This window comes from Athene noctua, chromosome 27 (genome assembly GCF_965140245.1).
Source record: "Athene noctua chromosome 27, bAthNoc1.hap1.1, whole genome shotgun sequence".
Taxonomy (NCBI): domain Eukaryota; kingdom Metazoa; phylum Chordata; class Aves; order Strigiformes; family Strigidae; genus Athene; species Athene noctua.
Window position 1 is genome coordinate 4,267,609 of NC_134063.1, and position 14,351 is coordinate 4,281,959.

The following is a 14,351-nucleotide window of genomic DNA, read 5'->3' on the forward strand; positions in this document are numbered from 1 at the left end:
TTGACATTGCTCTCTGTACGGCTGACCTGGATTTATTTATTATTAGAAATAACTTTGCCATATTAGAGCATCACTGCAGCCAGGGCCGGCGACAGGAGCTTGGAGCTTGGGATGTTTGTCACCCCGGTGCCTCATTGTCCCCAGCCCTGTCCAAGCCTGCGTGGCCAGGACGGGTTGTGGGGATCCCTCAAGGCTGGGAAAGACCAACACCTCCAGGCAGCAACAAACTGGTCCTGTCTCCTCTGCGAACCGAGAAGTTGCCAGAGAAAATAAACCTTTGGGATGAGATGGAGTGATACAACTGAAAAATACTTTGCACATGAAGAACATCAGTTTTTAACCGATAAAGCAGAACTTACTATAATAAAAATCTTTTTGGGGGATGTGATGTGCTCCAGGGGTTTTTAACGTTGACCAACGTAAGCCACAAAGTTTCAGTTTACCTGAAGGCATCTTTTTTTTTTTTTTTTTTGATCAGGACTTCAGGCACCTCCGGCAAAGCGGGTGACTCGTCCCGAGAGGCTGGGAGCTGGGGAGCCGTGCAGCCCGGCTCAAGTCTGCGCCCCGCCTGGGCCGGGCTTTACCGGCCACGGGGAGAGGCGACCGCGGGTGCAAGGTGGGCGACTCCGATCTAACTATTTAGTTCTGACACAGAAAAGCGCAAAACCACCCCTCGACTCCAGACAACTCGTTCCACGCGTGCCCCAGCCCGTCCCCTGTCTGGGGGGGGGGGCGGGGGGGAGATCGTGCCGTGCTCTCGGCGTGTCCTCGGGCTGCAAAGCCGGACTGGGAAAAGCCCTGATGCAAAACTAGAGATTACTTCTCCGCAAAGCCGCTGACAGCCACAGCCCGCCCTGCTGGGACCGGCTGCAGAGGTGACTTAAATGATGCCCTTGGTGAAGGCGGCGGGGATGCGCCCGGCGGCCGGGGGCTGGGTACCACCGTGCGGCGGGAGGGGGGATGTGGGCACCGCGACCGGGGCTCGGGCACCGGCTCCGGGGGCGACACCGCGGGTCCGGGGCAGGAGCGGGGGGTCTGGCTGCCCCCGGGCGGGGCGGGGAGGGGCCGGGCCAGGCCCCGTCGGCTCCGCTGCGAGAAGCGGCCGGTGCCTCCTCCGGGGCAGCCGCGGGCGGCGGCGGGGCCGGCACCGGGAGGGCCTGGGACGGGGCGGGCCCGGGACCGGCAGCGGCACCGGAGCTCGGGACCGGGCGGAGGCGGGACCGGGCGGGGCGGGGGAACCGGCCGGCTCCAAACCCGCCCCCCGCCGCGGGGAGGAGGCGGTGGCCGAGCCCCCCCCGCCGAGCCGAGCCGAGCCGAGCCGAGCCGTGCTCCAGCCGCGCCGTGCCGAGCCCAGCCCGGCCGTGCCAGACCCGCGCCGAGCCGCTCCGCCTCTCGCCCATGGCGGCCCCCGGCCCCACGCGTGTCCCGGCCCCGGCGCGGAGCCGCCGCTGAGCGCTGCGCACCGGCCCGGCGTCCAGGTAAGCCCCGGGGGGGCCCGGGCACCTGCCCGCTCCCGGGACGGATCCTGCCCCTCGACCGGCGGTGCGGGGCCGGGGGGGCGGCTCCGGGGATCCCGGCGGAGCCTCTTTCCCCCGGCGGGATCCGGTCCCGGCTCCGGGCTTCGCCGCTTTTTATTCCGCCCGCCCCCCCCCCCCCCGCCTGGGGCCGCGCGTCCCGTCCGAGCGCGGTGGGGTCGGGTGCTGCCGCCCCGCAAACGGGGCAGAATCGGGTCCTTTGGGCTTCCCCGGAGGATGCGAGGAGGGGGGAGAGCCGGGATCCGGCCCCCGGCCGCCCACCTCCCGCCCGGGGTCGGGGCGGCCTTTGCGGCCGCCGGAGGAGTTTGCTTCATACTTGGAGACCGTCCCGCCACGCAGAAACACAAACACGGCTCAGGACGGCTCAGGGTGCAGTTTGTTCACAGGAGGGGGGGGAAAAGGCGTCCTGTCTAAATATTAGTTTAAGAAACGGAAGGATCTACGGCCGGGCTCTGTCTGCATCTGCAACCCCGTCACCTTCTCCCAGCTCCAGCCGCCAGGTTTCGGCCGCCGCCGAGCCGTGGTAACCAAATCCAGAGCTCTGCAGGGGCTGGGAGGCAAATTTCACCCCGGCGTCGAGGGAGGGAATTTCCCACTCTTGCTGCGGTCTGTACGGAGGCTTTACAAAAACAGCCTAGACCTCAGATGTCTTTATTGCACATATATGGTAGCTTGTAGCCAGCACTGATTTAAATCCCATCGTTGCTTCGGGAGCCAATCCACAATTAGGCGCGGGGTCGAGGGCACGGTTTATCACCGCGGGAGAAGGGACTGACGGCTGCCGGAGGCAGCGTGTGGGTCCTGGATATGTGCTGAAGTCGCAGGTCTGAAGCCAGGATCATCTGTGGATCCCAAATTCGGACTCTGCTCTTCGTGGGCGCTCTGGGTTTAATGGCAGAAGCGGCCGAGATGCTGCATGGCGCAGGGCAGAGCGCTCGGGCGGGGAAGGGGGGGTTCTCTGTGGAGGACTTTAGGAGGCTTGAGGACTTGGTTTTGATTTTTTAGCTGCTGGTTTTAACTGGGCCTTTGGTTCAGACCCAAATCTCCCCACTGCGGTGCTGGCTCCAGGTCACAAAGCAGAGCTGGCGATGCTGCACCTGAGCTTTGCGCTGGGCTGCGGCAGTGCCTCGGCGGGAGCATCCCCAGCGTCCCCACAGCCACCAGCGGCTCGTCCCGCGCCTCCAGCCCCAGCAGGTCCGGGGATGGGCCGGGGAAATGAGACTTTCCTATTTCTACATCTCAAAATTTTAAATAGCACTGGATCTTGAAGTGCTCACTCCCTCCTGGTCCAGCTCGTCTCTTGCCTGGAGGAAGGAGCAGAGGAGGTGCAGCGCATCCCGCTGCCGGCTGCAGGCACCCCGGGGGAGGCCGGGCTGTGCCCCCCACTCTGCGATCAGTCTGTGCAGGATGGGCACCAGGGCCAGGCTCCCCCCGGGCTGCACAGCCGCAGGATTTGCGAGGGCAAGGGGAGAGCCCAGCACCTTCCAGGCCTCGTGGCATCCAGCCCCTGGGCTGTAAATAAGAGGAGCTGGTCCAGACTGCTGGGACGTGGCCCTGGGGGAGGGGGGACAGGGAGGTCCTGGCACCGCTCCGGTGCCCCTTCTCCCTGGGAGGTGGGCACCCCTGGGTGCCTGCGCAGAGGGAGGGGTGGGTGGTGCTGGGGGCTGGAGCAGGCCTGGCTGGGGCTGCACTGGGTGCCCTCCCCCGGTGCAGATGTGAATCACAGCTCTCGGCTCAGCCCTGGCCCCGCTCTCCCAGGGAAAGGCCCCTCCTAGGGCTGCCGTTGGGCTCCTCTCCTGCAGCCATGCCAGACTGCACGGTGTGCTTTTAAGGTTGATTTCCACCTTCGGGGGACCGCAAGAGAGGATCTGAGATTTGCAAGATTCACCTTTTGAGGTCGAGGTACCTCTCCTGTGGCCCTAAACACGGGCCAGCGGGTGGCGTGGCCGGAGCAGGCATCGCGGTGGCTGTCCCCGCGGGGCACAGGGTGCCATGGTGGGGTGACACCCAGCACAAGGGCAGGCAGCTGCCCACCCAGGAGAGCCCCATCCTGTGTGATGCTGAGCCATGCCGTGCCCATGCAGGGGTGGACTTGGGGCGTCACAAAGAGCTGGCAGCTGCCTGTTGATGTCAGGCCCTGCCTCCAGAGCATCTCACGGTACCCAGCAGGGCTGGGCCTCAGCAGAGAGGGAGATGCTGAGAGCAGGGAGGGTCCAGGGGCCCCGTATGGGTGCCCGGCGTAGGAGGTGCAGTAGCACAGCTCAGGACTGGTGTGTGTTTTACTGGTGTAGGGTGGTTTTGTTTTTCCCCTGGTGCCGCAGGCAATTTCATTGCTGGTCTAAGCTAAAGCACATGTGCACAATCCCACTTCCAGGACCCTTGCTAAGCCCAGGGCAGCAGAGTGTGATCCTGCTCCGGCAGCTCCCAGGGCTCAGTGTGTGTAGGGAGGGGGTGAGGACCCAGGTACCAGCCCCTGCTCCCACCCCTCTGCTCCCACCGTGCCGGGTATCACTTGGCACCCCTGGAGTGCTGCCGCAGCGATGGAGCCATGGGGCGACCGGCCCCTCGGTCAGGCTGAGCCGTCTGCTCCAGCTCCACCATTAGCTGGTTGGACTGGAGAAATCCCCCCCAACCCATTTTTTTCTGGGATTTGGCCAGTTTGGAGTAGTCTTTCCCCATTAAGCTTGGAGGAGAGGAAGAGAAACCCAAACTTGCTCCCTCCTGGTTGTGCCAGGCACAGTGCAGAGATGCTCTCGTGTGAAGGAGCATCCCAAGAGTAGGAACCCCCTCTGCGATCACCCTGGGAAGGGAAATGCCACAAGCAGTTTTGTTCCCGTTTCTTCTTCGTCACGAAACCCGAAACGGGCTCACTTTGTAACTCAGCATCCACAGAACTAAATTGAAACAATCTATTTGCCACCGCGTTGTTCTCAAACAACGACAAAAAAGCATTTCCTCCCGCAGCTGTTCAAAGGCCACGTCGCCAGCATGTCAGTCCCCTAATAAGAAATGTCAGTTGCCTCAACACTGGTTTTCATGAAGTGTTTTGATTTTGATGGAACCGCTTTTTTTTTTTTTTTTTTTTTTCCAGCAGAAAAGGTTTCCTTTGAACTTTGTCCAAACCCAGGGTAGAAGGGGGTGGCTGGTGGCTGCTGGGAGGGAGGCAGGGCAGCCCTGCCCGGCCCTCGCTGGGGGAAGGCAGCGCTCACTCTGACAGCCCTGGTGCAGCAGGAGATGTCCCAAGAAGGGAAGTTCCTCCTTTAGCATCACTCCTAGGCTGCAATAATCCAAGGCAGGAGTTGAATTTTTCTCTATTTCAGCAGCTTTTTTGCAGCACAGGGACCTGGTTGTGTGGCAGGGTGATAAATCCCATCCGTGAGCTCACCTGGGTGATGCCTGGTGCTGAGGAAGGGAATAATTTGTGAGCAGGGTCTGGGCTTGGGGGGTTGCTGTAACAGGGCTCCAGGCTTTAGGGAGACCCTCAGTATCATCTTGGCCTGTTTTTTTTCCCAGGCTGCAGCAGAAGGGTGAGGCAGTTGTAATCCACCTCTAGTCCTTCCCAGGGAGAAAACCACGTCCCTGAAGGAACCAAATGAATGCCGGTTTTTAAAGACTATTTAAATCAAGCAAATAGGCCAGGATTTGGGGGATGGATAGAGCAAAGAGCCATTACCGGGGGCTGGGGAGGGCTGGCAGCCCACCACCCTTGCTGCCTCCAGGCCACGGGAGCTCCGGGGACAGCTGGGCCTCAACAAACACATTTTGGTCAAGTCCTGGGGTGAGAACCACTTTTTGCCCTGACTTTGCCATCTCTGGGTCTCGCTTGTGATGGCAGAGCTGTTTGCAAAAGCGCTGAGCACTCACATCACTGACCAGGCCACGGGCTTCTGCACGGCTTGTGGTGGCTTTTTTGCCTTTAATAATGTTGGTTTTGGCTGTGGCCTGGCGGAGCTGGCTGAGAGCACGGGGTGTATTTATTGCTGGCAGTTGTTGCTCCCTGACCCTCCCCTATAAAACACCGGGGCTGTTGGACATGGTGAAGGCAGCTGGTGGCCGAGGACCTTTTGGCACCATAAAATGGGGCAGAGCCCCCAGTCCTGCTGCCGGATCCCCGGGCAGCCTCGTGCTGCGCTCCCGGAGCAGAGCAGTGTCAGCTTGTCCCTGTGCCAATGACCCGAAATCCCACATCCCCGTGGAGTCCATCCCAGGGGTTGTGGTCCCTGAGCAGCTCTGGGCTGCAACCAGCAGAGCCGTGCTGGGAGGAATGAGCAGGGGATGGTCCCAGCAAGGTGCTGAAGCCATGTTTTGGGTTCTCCCTGGGCTTTTTCCTCTCTTCTGCCTTCCCTGCAACAGGCAGGGATGCCGTGCCCTTGTGTGACACAGGAGGACCAAAACTGGCCAAAACCTTGGGTACAAACCAAAACATCTTCATCTCCTCGAGCAGGTGCTGCATCCCCACCCGGGGACACCAGTCCCATCCCGCCAGGATGTCCCCGAGGAAAGGCTCGCCCCTGATTTAATAGGGCAGCTGCTGTCTTCGTTAAGTGGTGCTGGCTTATTAAGAGCACATTTTTGAGGCTTAACAGCTCCACGGAGCCGTCTGGGAGGGACGGTGCCAGCAGCGGAGCCGACACACGTGGCAGGAGGACGCCGGAGGCGGCCGCTGGCAGGGATGCTCCACCGAGCCAGGCTGGGTGCTGCAGCATCGCCCTACTGCCCCGAACCGGGGTGGGGGCCGTGCCTGTTTAGAGCCCAAGGGCGCTTCGGGGGAGGGCAGAGGAGAGACTGGAAGGATCCAGCCAGGATTTGGGTGGCACAAGCCCTCTAAGCACAGACAGAGGGACACGCAGGGGCGGTGATGTCCGGCTGTGCCCTGGCAAAGCGTCACTTGCGGAGGGGTGATGGGAGGAGAGGGAGGTCTGGCCCCCACTTGACTCCAAGAGCAGATCTGAGATCTTTTCCGTCACCAAACGCCGGCACAGAAGCTGCAGCAGGACAGGCTGTGTGGGCTGCGGGCGATGGAGGAGAGGTGGCATCGGCGTGCCAGCCCAGGGCTCCCTGCCAGGACAGGGCTGCTGGCGGGGCGCAGGGCTTGGCTGGGGCTGCCGGCTCGGCTCCCGCAGGCAGCAGGAGAGGAGATGCACCACAATCCATCTTCTTGTCGGAGCTCTTCCGTCAGCTGCGCCGCGCCGTTACCTTCCACCAGCGCTTTCTTTAATTTCCTGTTGCTCTGAGCAGCGCCAGCAGGTACCACTGCAGCATCTGGGCTGGGAAAGGTGGAAAATGGGGGAAAAAGGGGCAGATTGTCACTGCCTGTGTCACCCCATGTCCTGCCCTTACCTCCCTGATGGTGCTGGCTCCTCTGCAGGAGCACAGGCAAGTTTGGGTGGCCACACTCCGATTGCAGATAGCGGTTTATGGCAGCACAGAGTGCACTCGCTGTCATCTGGGGGCAGGAAAATGATCCCAGTCTCTTATCCCCAAGCTCGGATCTGAACGGGAGTCATGGGAGACATCAGCCAGACGGGAAGGGCAGTGCCACCGCAGCCAGGTGTGATCAGAGGACAAAACTTGGCTTTTTTGGAAGCTGCGTGGCTCTTCCATGTGGAAGGGCTCCGGTCCCTGGGGGGTTCTCTGCACAGTGCCAGGAAATCTTGGGGGACACATCTGTGTCTGCAGGATGCTGCGCCACTGTATCGGCATCTCCGCGTGCAGAGATCCAGGTGACCCTGACCTACTGCCTTCTGGAGACCCTCCAGCTGTTCCTATCATCTCCCCTTTATCCCAAGCGTCTCCCAGTTTTGACTTTCCTCCACCCAAAATCTCCATTCCCAATGCACTGCTGTCGCTGTCTTGGGAGGAATTTCTCATTTGTTCGCTCTGGAGCAGCGCTAAGTGGTTCAATATGTCGGTGGTTGCTGCTGGAGTCGGACAGTAAACGCTAATGGGATATTAGTCTGTGCACCGTCCAAAACCCACTGGAAGGGTTTAGTGCAAATTGGATTTGCAAACCTCTCTCGGGTCTCTCTGCCCTTAGCAAAGCGCTGTAATCCCTGGCGGGCGCCTTGACAAGCCGGCTCCTTCTGTGCAAAAAGAAATTAAATATATATTAGGGAAAAGGGGAGCGAAGGTAATGGCGGGGTTCCCTTTGCTGGGCTGCAGGTGGCATCAGCATCACCTGCACGTCGTGGTCTGCTGCTGTTGACAGGGTGGATGGGTGCTGTTGATGGACACGGATGGGTGCTGTTGAGGGACGTGGATGGGTGCTGTTGAGGGACGTGGAAGGGTGCTGTTGATGGACATGGAAGGGTGCTGTTGAGGGACGTGGAAGGGTGCTGTTGATGGACATGGAAGGGTGCTGTTGAGGGACGTGGATGGGTGCTGTTGAGAGACGTGGAAGGGTGCTGTTGATGGACATGGAAGGGTGCTGTTGAGGGACGTGGATGGGTGCTGTTGAGGGACGTGGAAGGGTGCTGTTGATGGACACGGATGCGTGCTGTTGATGGACATGGAAGGGTGCTGTTGATGGACACGGATGGGTGCTGTTGATGGATGTGGATGGGTGCTGTTGATGGATGTGGAAGGGTGCTGTTGATGGACATGGAAGGGTGCTGTTGATGGACGTGGAAGGGTGCTGTTGATGGACACAGATGGGTGCTGTTGATGGACGTGGAAGGGTGCTGTTGATGGACATGGAAGGGTGCTGTTGATGGACACGGATGGGTGCTGTTGATGGACGTGGAAGGGTGCTGTTGATGGACACGGATGCGTGCTGTTGATGGACGTGGAAGGGTGCTGTTGATGGACGTGGAAGGGTGCTGTTGATGGATGTGGATGGGTGCTGTTGATGGACACGGATGGGTGCTGTTGAGGGACGTGGATGGGTGCTGTTGATGGACACAGATGCGTGCTGTTGATGGACGTGGAAGGGTGCTGTTGATGGACACGGATGGGTGCTGTTGAGGGACGTGGATGGGTGCTGTTGATGGACACAGATGCGTGCTGTTGATGGACGTGGAAGGGTGCTGTTGATGGACACAGATGGGTGCTGTTGATGGACGTGGATGGGTGCTGTTGATGGACACGGATGCGTGCTGTTGGGGGTGTGGATGGGTGCTGTTGATGGACATGGATGGGTGCCGTTGATGGACACAGATGGGTGCTGTTGATGGACACAGATGGGTGCTCATCCCTCACAGGACACCTGGGGGCTGTAACTCCTCTGTCCTGCCCCCAGCACAGCTCGTTTCAGGCTCAGCCTGTCCTGCTTGCAGGGATGCTGCTTCTGGGCAGGATTTATTTCTCTGGGGATGAGAATGGGAATTATGAAGGTGGGAGCTGAAGGGACCATGTCAGCCCACCGGAGACATGTGGAAAAGCCAGAGTGGCCACTCTACTCCCACAGGTGCTCTGGAAAAATGGGGAAATAATACACACAGTCCTTCAAGGGCCATTGTGCTCCCAGGGCATTTTTGCAAAGGGGAAACTGAGGCACGCTGCAGCACGGTGACATCCCCTGGGGATCTGGGAGGGCTGAGCGTGCCACAGCGCCAGCTAAATATGCAAAGAAGGAAAACCCTACAAAACAGAGAGGGTGAAAGTGGGCAAAGCCGCTGTGTGGGAGGAGGTGGTGATTTTATGGCAGCCCTCCTGCCTCTGTCATGTTTTCCCCTCCTTTTGCACCAAGGGCTTTTCCTTTCTCGGGAAAAAAAGGAGATTTTGCCCCCAGCACACCCGTGGCAGCTCACAGATACCAGCAGTGTCGAAACCGGCCCAGAGGAAAGCACATCTGGGGCCTGGGCGCTGTCTCACTGCCAAAATTCAAGCTTTTAACCCTATTTCCCGAGGCACTGGGATTGTTCAAACAAGCCACAGTAATTAGTTTCCTCCGACAAACCACCCCTTTTTGGCATCGTGCGATTATTTAGTGCATGGGGGGGGGCGGTGGGCGGTGGTTTGTCACTCTGAAAAAAGAAATTAATTGACATTCAGACTTCAGGTTTCAGCACGAGGGGGAAATTCTGGGCTGGAGAAACCACGCTGGGCCATGCTGGCTGCTGTTAGCCAGCACACCAGCACCCGTGGGTGCTCAGGACTGGGAGGGGGTGGATCTTGCTTGTGGGTTATTTTTTTTTTTCTGGATGGAGTTATCCCTGATTTCCTGCAGAAACTGTCCTGGGTTTGGTGGGATTTCAAACAATATATTTTTATTTTCTCTACCCTTCAGCAAATGGGATCTGGCTGCAACATTGGGGTTGGTTTTTTTTTTTTTTTTCAGTTTTTATTCCCACCTCGCTCCCTGTTACGGCACTCTTTTGCGTCACGCCACAAGCTGACACGCTGAGCAATACCATCCTGAAGAGTTTTATTGTAATTTTATCTCCATTTACTCATCTCTTACTATAAAGGGCAGCTCTTGCTGCTGCTTAGAACTGGCTGAATCAGCTTATAAAGGTTTTTGGGTTGCTGTAGCCTCGCTGACCTTGGTGAAGCAATCACACCTTGTCAGGGTCAGTGGGAACACGGCTGGGGACCGGCGCCTGCTGGAAACCATGAGCTGGGCACCACACCACCCATGTCCAACCAGCTGGGATTTTTAAACACTTTGGCTGGTTTTTAGCTGTGAAGAGGAATAGAGATTCCCAAAATGGGATGTTGTCAATGATTTTTTTTTTTTTTTTTTAACAGAAGTAGGGGGTGAGGGAGGTTGGGTGTGCAAGTCTCAGCCAGGTGCCCCCAGACCTCCACACAGGCACCACCCGGGTGTCCCTGAGCTGGCCAGGCAGGGTGAACGCTGCAGTGAGTCGTGCTGCATTTAAACGGCTTTTTTTTTTTTTTTTTTTTAATGCTGATTTATATTGCAGTTGCGTTTCTGCCTCCGGCGTGCCCCGGTGAGCGACGGAGAGAGCGGCAAGGACAGGAGCGGCAGGGTGGGAGACGAGGGCAGTTGGGGCTGGAGGGAAAGCAGCATCTTTATTTGCCCTCACCAGGGATCAGCTAAGCCCAGCCAGGGCTGAGCTGATCCCAACACGGGGACCCAGCAGGACACCGCGGCAGAATTCGTCGCGCTGCCACGCTCGGGTCCACGTCTGCAGTGGGATTCCTCCCCGCCGGGTGCCTGCTGCGTATCCCCTGTTAATTAATGACATGAAATTCCGCGCGGGACCTCCGGGGAAGGAATCAAAGGCCCCGGCTCTGCCTCCCAGGGTGTGGATGTGTCCCGCAGGGCCGCCTGCCTCCCCGCAGCCCCACGCCGTGCCGGGGCACGCGCCAGATGGTGAAAGCAGAAAACCCACGGAAGGGACGGGAGACGGTGAGATCGGCCGGCACCATCCCGGCATCCGGCTCGCGAGGACTCCGTGGAGGGATCCAGCCCCAAAATGGGTCTGAGCGGGGCCGGCCCTGTGCTGGGGGGGTGGGAGGGAGGCGAGCGGGTCGTGACCCCGGGGTTTCTGGGCTGGGGGCACCGCAGCGGTGCCAGACGTGGCACAGGGCACTGGCGCTGGGTTTTTCCATCCCAGTGAGTTTGGTTTCTGCCAGTGCGAGCCAGCTCGGGGCAGCAAGATGCTGTCCCCTGCCACACAAAAATGGCTTTTCAAGGTGCCCCCCAGCCGTGGCACAAATCAGGATTTTCCTCCCCTGTGCTCCATCCCCTCCTGGAAGAGCTCCCAAACCCCCTCGCTGGCAGCGTTTGCTCAGTTCCTATCGGTGCCGTGGGACATGGGATGGGGCATCTCCCTGGCACAGGGCTCTGGCCACACCATGGGGGCTGCGGGGGGTCCTGTGCCTGCTCCCTCCCAGCCCCACAGCCCATGGGGAGAAGGTGATGCCCTTTGGAGAGGCACATCACCGGAGGTGCCTAGGGATGGGGGCCGTGCGTATGGCACGGATGGGTTAATGTGCCCGAAATTCCTGGTGCCATCTCCGGTGCTCAGCCTGGCTGCGTTTGCACTGATTTGGCTCCCCAAAGTCTGAAATGAGGGAAATGGTGGGAATATGGATGGGGCCAAGAGCGGGGCTGCTCCGTCTGATGGCAACTACCCAGGCTCAGCTCAGCAGGGCTGGAAAGCTGTGCCCCAACCTTGCTGCTCACGTTGAGATGCAGCATCCCAGCTGTGGCCAAGCCACAAAATCTTCCTTCTCCAGCCTCGAGCTGGAGCTCAGCATGACCATCACCCCCCAGCATCGCCTGCGGCACCTCAGGTGCCCCTAGCAAACCCTTCAGCTCTGTCACACGGACTTGCTGAAGACTTATTTTTCTTATTATTTTTATCACGATGAGGAGGTTGTGGGTTGTTTTTTGGGTTTTTTTTTATTATTATCCAGCTGTTTGGAGAGATGTAAACCAAACCCGCCGTAATTCAGCCCAAATGTAAATGTCATGTCAGCGTGGGAACGGCGCAGCTTGCCGATGGCTGGCGTGTTCAGTCGAGGGGCTCCCTGCGCTGCCGGGAACACTGATGCTCCCCCCACCCACCCGTGGCCCCCTCTCCCTCTCAGCCATCCCGTGGGTCCAGGACTGGCTCCGCCACTGCCTTTTCCTTGCCGGGGCCCTGCCGAGCGTCTGCAGCCAGGAGGGGCTTTGGCGGTTGCCCCAAAAGGCTTTCCCAGAGGAGCTGGGCTGTGGCGGGGAGCCCAGGGACAAAGGTCTGGCTCGTTTGTGGTTGGTCCTTTTGGGGGGGGGGGGGGACCGGGGGAAGCTGAGGCTGCAGGAAGAGCTTTGGAGTTTCTCGCGTTGGGCTGGTTTTCACTTAGGCAAAGCAGAACCATGTGTCCCGCGCTCGGCTCTGGTTTTGCTTACAGGGGAGTGAGGAGGGCTGGGGAGGGGAGGAAGGCATCGCAGGGACAAGCCAGTGCTGCGGGGCTGTGGGACGCTCCATGGCCGTCATCGCTTTTGGCATTCAAAGCACGAGGCTGTGCTGGGGCGGGGGAGCTGCTGGCGAGGATGCCAGCACCACTGCCCCGTGTCCCCAGCCAAGGGGACGTTTGCACTGAGGTGGTGGCACTCCATGTCCTCGGAACAACCTCCGGAGCAGGGCTGGAGGTGGGGACATTGTCTTTCTTCCCCCTCCTTTATGCACCCACTGACCATCAAAAGAGCAGGAAAATCCAATAGTTCAACTCAGATCAGGGTTTGGGGCTTTTTTCCTTTCAGTGGTCCCCATTTTGGGGCCAGTTTTGCCATCTGGGGGTTGGTTTGACCCTGGGGCACTGGCCATCCCACTGTAGGCTCTAGTACCCTGAGCGCAGCATCCGCCCTGCTCGGGGGTGTCAGCCACGCTGATGCTCTTTGAGGGGGGTCAGTTCCCATAAAAGCAGGTCAGGAGCTTGCCATAAATTTGGGGGAAAGTCTACCCAGGTGGTCTCTCCACCCTTCAGGACCTGCCGACCATCCTGCGAGCAGGACCAGGCGTTGAGCTGGAGGCTGCTGCTGGAGGAGCCGCTTTTCAGCAGCCCCTGGAGCTGCTTCACCGTGAGCCTGGATGGAAATTGTTTAATTCCTGTGGGGTGAGTCATGAGGAGCCGGGGTTTCAAAGCAGCTTGGCTCCCATCTAAGGCACTAAAATAAACAGTGTGTGGCAGGTGGAAGCGCTCTCTGATGTCCCATCAAGGTCTTTGTCTTTCCAAGTGTTTTGTGTTGCCAAAAAAACCTCGGCCACTCAGTGGCCTCATCCATTCTTGTGGCGTGGCTGAGGCTGAGCGCTTGAAAATAGTGAATCGATGCCCGGAAGCATGAATCGACTGAAAATTTATGACACACTTATAATATAATGTCTTTTGGGTTCTCTGCTTTCTGGGCTTTGAAGCGTCGAGACTGAAAGTTTTCGCGTCTCCTCCTCCCTGCTCCAGCAAGGAGGATTTAGGGTAAAAAAAGTAAAACTCTTCTTTTTTCTCCCTCATCTCATGACTCCGGGATTGAGGCTTTAAGGAGTCAGTGGATATTGGAAACAAACCCTAAGAATCTGCTTGAGAAATTGGAAATGGATTAGAAAAAAAAAAAACAGTTCTGACAAAAACCAAGTGCGTGAGAACCAAGGGAAGTCCAAGAAGCCCAAAATGCTCCGTTTTTTGTGAGCGAAGGTAATGCATCTGCGGGGAAGGAGTCGCTGCTTTTTGATTACAGGAAAAGGCAGCAGAAACGCTGACACTTGGGAGCTGAAGTGAAGAAAACGCCAACTAGAAATGAGACTCGATTGATTTGACTTTTTTTTTGCCGAACAGTGAGGGTAATCGAGCCTTGGAAAAGTTTATTTAGGGCTGCAGCATGGATTTGTTGGATCCCCTTTGGAAAGAAAGACAAGAGGCACGAGGAGCTCATAGAGGGGTTTTGGGGAGGATCTGCAGTGGCAGGGGGAGCCAAGATAATCAACTTGCTCCCTCCAGACTAAGCGATGGGGAGTTGGCTGTGCTGCTACTTCTTGTTTTTCCTTAATATTTCCGATTCTTCAGGGCACGGAGTAGTTTTCCTTCTGCCTGGAAAGCAGTGAGCCCCGGCAGGAGCCAGCTGCCGTGGGGTTGAGAGTGGGGCAGGTGATGGCAGAAGAGGCTGCCGGAGCAAAGGCTTTGTGCTGGAGCAGTTCTAGAGCTGGGCCCCTGTGAAAGGGGGCTGCTGTGGGGGCTGTGTGGCAGGGAAGGGTCTTCTCCAGCAAGATTGAGTTCCCTGCTTGGCAGCAGGCACGGCGCGGCTAGACGGTTGTGATCGCATTAATGGATTATCAGGAGAATGCAGGAAAATAGGGAGCTTTTGGGCTTCCTCCAGAAGAAAAGCTGAGCACAAACTTTGGCCTTTAATCAAGCCAGGGAGGATCCCTGGGT

At 58.4% G+C, this 14,351-nt stretch overlaps 1 protein-coding gene across 6 annotated transcripts in view; it reads left to right on the top strand.

Moving 5' to 3' along the window:
- The first annotated feature begins 796 nt into the window (after window positions 1-796).
- NRTN (neurturin) overlaps window positions 797-14,351 on the top strand; it is a 29,361-nt gene continuing 15,806 nt past the window's right edge. For 3 of the 6 annotated variants that reach the window (XR_012635247.1, XR_012635245.1, XR_012635246.1), the window contains exon 1: window positions 1,379-1,478. The gene's annotated coding sequence lies outside the window, so the exon portion shown is untranslated. Of the gene's footprint in view, window positions 876-1,199; window positions 1,479-14,351 lie in introns of those variants that run through there. The other 3 variants (XM_074928094.1, XM_074928096.1, XM_074928095.1) reach the window with 3 other exon arrangements.